Source organism: Schistocerca gregaria, chromosome 3, assembly GCF_023897955.1.
Source record: "Schistocerca gregaria isolate iqSchGreg1 chromosome 3, iqSchGreg1.2, whole genome shotgun sequence".
NCBI lineage: Eukaryota > Metazoa > Arthropoda > Insecta > Orthoptera > Acrididae > Schistocerca > Schistocerca gregaria.
Window position 1 is genome coordinate 701,529,804 of NC_064922.1, and position 10,157 is coordinate 701,539,960.

Consider the following 10,157-nt stretch of genomic DNA (forward strand, 5'->3'; position numbering starts at 1 on the left):
AGTCATTTTACCTTCTTTTCAGGGATGTAAAGATTGTTTTTAACCCTTTTTTGTCACTGCAGTACCACTATGGCCATCTTTGGATAGGCATGATTATCCAGATACTTCCTGTCAAAAAGTTATATTGGCGAGAAAACGGTGACTCCTCCGTACTTTGGTGACCTCAGAACACCTGCGAAGATCCTGAACCATTTTCATGTGTTCACTGCGTCAGTTAAAACTACACTTACGCCTCAGACCGGATATTCAGTGCATTTTTACGTGCATAAATACGGTAAATCTGAATCTCTGTATCTCGGTAGCTGATAATGATACCTAATACAGTCTCGAATCTCCCCGAGAACACCATCTTAAGAACATACAACAAAAATTTTGGCGATCTGCCGTGAATATAAATTATAGGACTGGCGACCTCCCCCCCCCCCCAAATTGGTACTCTTCGTACCCAAAAATACAGGTTTTTGTCAGGAACTACCTTCGAACAAATGATGCTTTTGTAAGCCGCCTGAGGTTCACCCTAGACCACACCTAATGCCAAACAACCAAACGATACGTTCGATTGGCCTGGGCTGGAGGAAGCACATAATGATTTTCTTTTGACCCCATACTGTTGGATAGCTGCTTAGGTCGTTTTTCTGACTAGTATAAATATGTTCGCTAGGCCAAGGGCTATTCAAAACCCACTAAAAAATCACAGTTTCGCAAGCAAGTTTTTCAAACATGTTGGCACTGTGAACTGCTGTTTACGTACCGATTTCCCCCGTTACGTTCATAGCGGGTAAGATGCCGTGTCATTCTAGTTCAGTGTCTAACGCAGAACAAGACGAAATTATGGTTTCACTGTGTTCATCCGTCAATCACAAATAAAGCTGCAAATTCACATAGTAACATCCCCGTATGAATAATATCTTTTAAAATCTTTTGTGGTCATTTTGTGGAAGAGCTTGTTCTTTTTCTGCACGTCGTTCCATACTCTACCCGTCTTTAAAGCAGAATACTGGAATTACTTGGCGAGGCAGGAGTGCTATATAAAATAAAGTTAGAAGTACGATCGTTATTGAGGCCACGGGCAACTGCATACAGAGAGCTAGTTGAAACACTGAAGTTAACAAATGCATTTTAGGTCTTTTTAAATACTGTAGGTAGTGAGGACCTTGGTGTGGTGAGATACAAGGCAAAAAAAAAATTAATAAAAAAATCTCTTCATTTAGAAACGATACGTTACTGCTAACTGTCTGCAAAGATTTTATGAATTTTCTTTTTGAGGCGTTAAATTGGACAAATTGAAGCAAATGAACAAATATGTCCACTGAATCACAAATATTTGAAATTTAAACAATTTACAGTAAAAGTTTGAACGCGTGGCATTGTGTCGACTATCTGTCTAAATAATTTCAACAAGACGCAGTCTGAAAATTCATCCTTTATTAGAGCACACATAAAATTTTCAGTCCACTCATGTTCACACACACAGAACATTTTCAGTTGACACACGTTCCAAAGAACAATACATCAACAGTCGACACAAATGAGGCCCGTATAAAACATTTTATGACTTCTAGGCCCGTCAATTCAGGGAAAAATCTCGAGCTTTCGACGATTACCTCGATCGTCTTCGCCAGGAGCTGCTGTGGTGGCCTTATGTAGCGATTATACGGCTCTTGATTGGTCTGTAATTCCTTACTGCTGTCACGGATGGTGTCAACGTCCGCGCTGTTGACTCCACCACTCCTGTAGCAGCGTATACTTTACGACGAATGTCTCTGATTCTTATCTGCACCGACAGCTCGCTTCCTTGCACTGATAAGACTGTATCCACTGAAGTTCTTCTCGTAGGTTCTCATTTCTACAGCACCTTTAATTACAGAATTCAATATGTAAAAGCAAGGAACAAAACTTTTGTTTTGTCGAAAAGTATTTTGTGATTGTTCATAAGGCTGTGCTCCTGCTAAAGAAGATGCTACTCCCTGTCAAGGTTACCTGTGATTTATTACATCCCCTGTATATGCGGAAACAATTACATCGGTGAGTCCATTCAATCTAAAATTACCAAATATGTGACAACCATTCGTACTGTTTGTGACTGCTGTGCAGAACATCAACGGTATATTAAAAATGGAGAAGTGGAGGAAACTGCATTTGCTTATAATCAAACACAAAATACCAATTGATGGAACAAAAGTTTTGTTTCATGCTTCTACATACTGGGATTCTACAATTAAAGAGGCTATGTAAATACGACTCTGCCAGAAGAACTTCAGCGAATATAATCTTAGCGGTGCGTGGAAGCGAGCTCTCGATACAGATGAGAGACAGAGATACTCGCCGCAGAGTTTACGCTACTACGGAAGCGGTGGTGACATTATCGTAGAGGTTGACATCATCTGCGACCACATTACGTAATTATCGACCAATCAAAAGTCCTATGTCGGCTGTATAAGGTCGCCACAGAAGTAGTTCAGACAGTCTGTGCTCCTGTCGAAGAAGGTGGAAGTAATCTTTTGAAGTTAAAGTTATAACGCGAACTGTCGGCGGAAAGAAGTCCTATAACGTTTTATACATCAGTTCCGTCGTGAATGACTTCGTTCTTAAATCAGAAATCTGTAAGCTCCGAAAATGAAACAACCAATTCATAACGCGTGGGCAAGAAAACTGGACAAAAAAGGACAAAAAACTGGAACCTTTTATGTAAAATACACAAACGACACAGATTGGTTGCATAAAAGTCTGTATAAGAAAAAAACTTTGACCACAACACCCTAATCACTTGACCTAAAACAGCAAGCAACAAGCAAGTAAAAGTCTGCATAAGTAAAACTTTGACCACAACACCCTATCACTTGATCTAAAACAACAAGCAAGTAAATTAATCCTAAGTACCATATTAAATGAAACAAAGTCAGCATAGTTATCGATAAGTTAAAAACTGGGCTCAAGGACATTAAACAAGGATAACTGTGCCATTAACGGACGAAAGATTTAGCATTACAGGTTAATCACTTACAATTTAATAATAACCTAAAACAGACAATATAATAATCCCTATAACACAGAGGATATTTCAGAATGCCCCAGCAGTCTACAAACTACTGTCCTCACCGACATAATGCAATGGGTGAAAATGACGAAGACTCTATAATTCCAATTTGCTGGTGACTAGGTAGCCATAAGCAGCAGATTAAGTTCCTGGGCCGTCATCAACCGAATGCGAGCGATGTGCTTCTCGGAAGTAAGAGAGTGATCGAATCGAGCCACACACTCGCTCGGAATAATACTTTATTCCAGCAATTTCTCATATCGTCCGTGTCGCACAAGAGTGTCTGCCCTTTCTCTTAGGTGACCATCCTCCAAACATCTGTGGTAAACGACGGTGAGACGATATGGACCGCCGTAAACTGTGCGTCTCAGAGCCGTGCATGCTACCTGGCGGGATGTGACGCAGGCCGTTGCTTAGCTACCGTGGCTTTTGATTACATGTTAAAGTAGCGCACTCGTCATTTTTAACGTGGACTATATAACAGGGTAAAAAATTTAATTCAGCTTGCGAAAGAGTGCGAATGTCTTCAGCAAATAAAAGTCTTGGCGCTGTGTTTGGCAGTAGTTAAAATATTCCAACATTTATTTTATAATTTTACTTATATTTCTTTTGTATACAGAGCTTAAATATTGCAAAATAATAAAAATAACAAAAAAATGTGTACGCATTGCACACTAGATCGCGTGTTAACCGTATGCTCCTGAATTCCACTCGTATTCATAGCCTTATTATTTGCTACATACATATTTCCTGTAATAGTAGTAGTTGTAGTAGCTTTATTCATCTGTAGATCTCTTTTTACAATGATATAAGACATATCAAAGTATTTACAAGTTTACATCAATTTAAAATACGCTTATTCTTATACGCATATATTTAGAGACTTCTAGTTAAACATAATCATTATATTTACTCCTGGTATACAATACTTTTGTTACAAATAACGTATTAAAATAATGTAATGTCACACCGTTCACTCGTATCTCACTATCAGTCACTGCACACACTACATAGACATTGTTTCATAACACTTCACTCACTACACACACACACACACACACACACACACACACACACAAACACGCTGGTGATCTCTGGGCCATTTTCTGTACTGCAACTTCCCATTTGATAACCTGAAAAACTGAGTCAGCATCCCTCGATAATGAGTGAGATGTCGAGCTCAGAAAGAAGTAGAGGTGTTAGTAATGTGCCATGCATAGCTTGGGGGTAAATATTTCTAGAAAGGAAACAAGAAGGAAAAAAAGATAAACATAAATTGAAGGTGTTATGTGGAATGTTAGATGTTTAATAATAATAATAATTATTATTTTTGTATTATTATTATTATTATTAGTATTATTATTATTTATTTGTGAAACATTTTTTTATCAAACTGCTACTCTATTTTAGCTACGTAATCCTTCAATGCATAAAATGTATTGCATAACAGGTACTTTTTAGGTGCCTTTTTAAATAAGTGTATTTTAGCAATTTCTTTAATGTTTTTCTTTATGTTTATTTTATCTTGGTGAATGTAAGTTGAGTGTATCTCTTGTTGTATGGTTATGGACAGAGCTGTTTGTGCAGTAATTACCAATGTTATTTTTGATTTATATAACTGACTGGTAAATGTATTCAGACGGAGCAGTTAAAATCCCCAGTCTTTTGAACAAATCTTTACAATGAGCTCGACAAGTATTTTTGGTTATTATTTTTGTGGCTCTGTTCTGGAGTTTGAAAATTGTGTTTTCTTTTGTGTGACATTGCTAAGAATTGAGCGTACATGTGAATAATATGTAACTAAAAGACACTGCATGTTACACACTTATGATAAGATTCTAAGGGCATATCATGCTGATGACATTCTGTTTGTGAGTACCTTTGTGCATGTACACTTCTTCAACTGAGAAGCAATATTCATTCCTAGAAATTTTACGTTTGTTACACAGTCTATAGAGATGCCATCTACATTTAATTTAACACTGAGATTCTTCCTCTTCAAACTGAAAGTCATGGCATTAGTTTTCTTTATGTTTAATGTCACTTTACTGCATATTGACCAGCCATAAACTTCGTTGAGAGTTTCATTTGCTTTCTCGGTAAGGAGTTCTCTTGTTTTGTTAGTGACTATAATATTTCTGTCATCTGCAAAGAGAATTTTCTCACCATGAGTGACACTAGTGGGAAAGTCATTTATGTATATCAGGAATGGTATTGATCCTAATATGTTATCTTCCGGATCCCCGATTTTAATGTCTTTGGTTCTGCTAAGTGTTTTACTAAATGTTTAGATCTATTTGAATTATGTGCTATCTCTACTCTCTGTACGCTATCTGCTAGGTATGATCAAAACCAGTCATTAGCTACCCCTCTGATTCCTAATGCTTCTAATTTATTTAACAGAATCTTGTGGTCGACTGTATCTAACTCCTTAGAAAGATCCAAAAATACTCATCTTTATCAAGAGCCTCAAGTACAAATTCTGTTAATTCTACTATAGCTGACTCCGTATTTTTGCCACTTCGAAAGCCAAACTGTGATTCGCTTAGAATATTGTATTTATTCAGGTAATTCATTAACCTGTCTTTCATAATTGGTTCTATTATTTTTGAGAATGCTGACAACAGGGAAATGGGCGGTTAATTTTCTATGCCTTCTGCATTACCTTTCATAAACAAAGGTACAACTCTTGCCTGTTTTAACTGCTCTGGAAATGTCCCTGATGTGAAAGATTCATTTATTATATTTGTTAAGGGGCCTTGTATAATCTTTATGCAGTTTGCCCATTGGTACTTCATCTAACCATACTGAATTATTATTTTTTAGTTTTTGAACAGTTTTATTGACTTCATTCTTTGTGGTTGAAAGTAACATCGTTGTATTTAGTACAACATTATTTACAGATGTTATACTTTGTTTTGGGGAGTTCTTGCTGTAACTTCTCCGCAGTACTTGAAAAATGCTCGTTTATATAGTTTGCTAAGTGTTGTGGATCATTTATTACCTTATACCACTCCCTTAGCAGTATGTTATTCTGCGATTGTTTACCTCCCCTTGTTTCCTTTTTTATAACAACCCAGACTGCGTTGCTTTTGTTCTCTACATTATATATTATTTTGACTTAAATTACTTTTCTGCATCAATCAGCACCTTCCTATAGATAGATAGAAATTTAAGAATTCTGGATGATTGCGAATCTTTTCCATGGAACTGAGGTGTTTATGTGTTTGGGAGGACTTCTTAAACCCGCTGTTATCCATCTGTTTTTGTGACATGTTGATACAGACACCCTTATTTTAAGACATGCATTTTCAAAGTTCAATTTAAACAATGTCGAAAATTTAGAGTGTTTCGTATTTACATTGGTTTCCTTATACACTTCATCCCAGCTTTGTTATTCTAGTGCTTTTGAAAAATCTTTTATTTTGATTTCTGATAGATGTTGTTTGCTGGTTTGTAGTTTAGGGAATGATTCAGTGCCAGATTTTACTGTTGTTATTTGATAGTGATAGTCTGACAGCCTGAGATCTTTTACAGCTACATCACTTTTTCCCTGTCCATATTTGTGGCCACTTGCTCAGTTACTGAAGCTGTGCAAGGATCAGGAGGTTGTTTTAGACCAGGAGGTGTGGGTCCTGCAGGTCTCCACACACACAGGGCTCGTCTTCCACCATGAAGACCTACGTTCTGAGGCTCGCCTCGTCTTGCATTGAGATGCTCCTGTCCGCAGTTGGTTTGGTGCCTTCCATGTCACATACTACAGATGAAAACCTGCAGCAGGTTGTTCTTTGATGTGCACATTAATCCTTTTGGTTAATGAATTTCGTCAGAGCTGTCTTTATGCGAGTCGCAGGTTCTTATGGAATCGTTGACATTGTAAGCACGAATCGGATCTTTGACATCAACCTAGGTTTCTGTGGTTTCTATCCAGCCAGGTGGTCTCTGGGATAGATTAAGGGCTTCTTTTTTCTCCTTTTCTGCGACTAGTCAGCGGATGCCGGGTCGCGCTATAGCCATAATTTGATCCATTTTGATAATAAAAGTTGGTCGTGGCGGGTAGTCACAATGCTTCCAGGCTTTATTAATAGTATTCTGACGCTTATGAATCACCAAGTAATCTATAGTCGTTTGATTGCGCTGAAATGCCCATTCTCTCATTATTCTATTCTTATTTTGCTAATGTAGTTATCCAGGAAATCAATGTCGTTGGTGAAAGCAGTTACTGAAGGTGGCTTATGTGGACGAGAGAAGTTGATTACAAAATGCTGGTTCCAACGGTTCTTGAGAACTGTACCTCAGCATCGAGCTCTTGTCAGGTGTAGTTAACAGAAGAGGTAAAGCAGATCGAACAAAGAGTGGCCTGTTTTCTCGACGTGAGACAGTTGCGAGAATGGTCAACGAACTTCAGAGGCAGACGGTACCAGAGAGGCGTTGTGCGTCACGGAGATGTTTACTGTTGAAATTCCTGAGCGTGCTTCACAAGAAGACTGCGTTAACATATTACGTCTTATGCAGACGGCTCACGGAATGACCATGACGAGATAATCTGAACACAAGATGACTCCAGCAACATATTACGTCATTCTCAATACGTTTCCGGAAATGACCATGATGAGAAAATCAAAGCACATGAAGACTGCATCAACAGCGTCCTTCCACATACATCACGCGAAATTATCATGACGAGAAAATCAGAGAAACTACAGCTCAAACAGAGATTTCTCGATAGCTATTCTTTCCACGTGCAGTTGCTGAATGGAAGGCGAAACAGACAATGCTACCAGAAATGTTCTCCAATGCATACCATTATGTGAGTAGCTGAGTAAAGATGCAGTAGAAAAACAGAGGATGGACGTGCTACAACTTTAGCATTTTATGCGATAAAATGGAACATAGTACGAGCGAAGACGTACGTATTATTTTCTCTATATTATGTAGTTACTCCAAATAACAACTCTACAAATTTTATGGATGCATTGTCGCCTTATATGTAGATCTGAAATGTAATCTAAAATAAATTGGTGAAAATGCATTTTCCCGATTAGTATTTATTCTGAGTTATCATAGGTAATCAAAAGATAAATATCGTTTGTTTGTATAATACCTAGAAAATGTAATAAGCGTTAACGGATGGGAGAATTGCCGTGTATCCATAATGACTCCGTGTGCAACAACAACAGAAAAGATGGGTATTAATTAAGCATACCTCAGGCTGCCAATTCAGTATCGGACCCCTTACCCTTGAGTTGTTATGTAGCCTTTGATTACAAAGTGCAAGGCGACCCTTCTTTAACACCTCGTTATTTTTAATCATTTTTAATGAAGCAGAGGGCACGTATTTCTTCAACACCGTGTTAATTCAATATAAATATCGGTAGGTGTTTACACATTAACAACGAGTGAAGTAACAGGAAAATCTGTTGTTAATTAAGAGGCGTGTTTTGTAAGTAAGTACCGTTTCGAAATTAAAAAAAAAGACGTGCTAAGATATCTCAATAATTTTATTTTTACATGAAAGCCTCTACCTTAATCTACTTTTCTACATAATATCCGTTAATATTGAAGCACTTCTCATAACGTTGTTACAGTTTTTGAATGCCCTCATCATAGAAGTCTGCCGCCTGCCTTGTTAACCACTGCATTACCACTGTTTTGACTTCGTCATTGTCTTAAAGACGCTGACAGCCCAGGTGTGTATTCAAGTGCACGAGCAGGTGGTAGTAAATCTCTGGTCTGATTCGCCACATGAGGACGCGCATTGTCTTGCAGCAAAACGATGCCCTTGCTCAACTTCCATGAACTGTTGCTTTGATTCTGGTGCGTCGTCGCCCGTAACTGTTTGGCTTGAGAAATCATCACCGTCGTCGTGGAACCGCTGAAGGAAAGTCATTGCACTGTCTAAGCGTTTGGTTTTGTGCACACCCCTCAACATTTTCGGTGCCGAACGTGCGCACAGTTTTCGACACTTCCAGAGCTCGGTCACAATGCCTTACAAAACACTAGGAGAAACATCACGAAAGTCATCCCGCAAGGAGGAAATCGTAAAGCGTCTGTTTTCTCTCACCTTTCTGTCCACTTCCTGCACCAAACTTTCATTAACGACCGAAGGAAGCCCACTCCGTTCTTCATCATGCACAGTTGTGCGGCCATCTTTCAATGCTCTCACCCACTTTCTTTCCATTCCATCACTCAAAATGTTTTTTTTCTTTCGTAAACTGAACAGATCTCACGATGAATATCGATCGCTTTTAGGCCTTTAGCACTAAGAAATCTTATAACAGTTCGTACTTCACAGTTGACGAGACACTCGATTAACAGCGGCACCTTAAACACTCAGTACACAACGTAAACAAGGAAGAATCAGACTTTAATGGCGTCATTACGTAGATTAAGGTACAGGCTTTCATGGAATAATAAAATTATTGAAATATCTTAGTCAGTCTTTTTTTAATTTCAAAACGGCACTTACTTAAAAACACGCCTCATATATTTGTGTCTTTGTTGTAAAAAAATATTTTTCATTGGGTACCGAAACGTCCATGAAACAAGACATCAGACTACTTCTGTCTGCCATAACGACGAGACAGACAGGCTGGCTCTTGCAGACGCTTTACATGTTGGGTCGCAAACAGCTTAACATATACATCCCTGAGATCAAAAGCGGACCGATTAGGTAAGGCGACTGTGAGCTAAAAGCCGCTTCCGACAGTGACAACATGCACTGCCTCAGTTGCGGTAGTTAGCCAATTTATAGGCCATAGCGCTAAGGACAGACCGAGAGATCAGTAGTCGTTAATGGCCGTGGCACACATTCTCAGACTGGCCGTGAGCGGAGAGCCAATCGGCTGGGTGAAGGTCGTTTCATTCATGTAGACTTGCCAGCTGAATGAGTCACGCTGTAATACACCTCCTCTTCATGTGTCGTTAATCCCAGCCGCCTAGAGACTCCGACCAGGAAACGATGAGTATAAAAGACAACGAGATTTGCTTCTGCACGGCTCGGCACACAGTATGATGTGTATTAGCGGCTACATAGCGTACTATTTGACCTGAGTCAGTCTGTTAAACGGCTCGTGGTAGAATACTTTGAGCATTTCTACAGGTTACTCGTAGTTCTTAC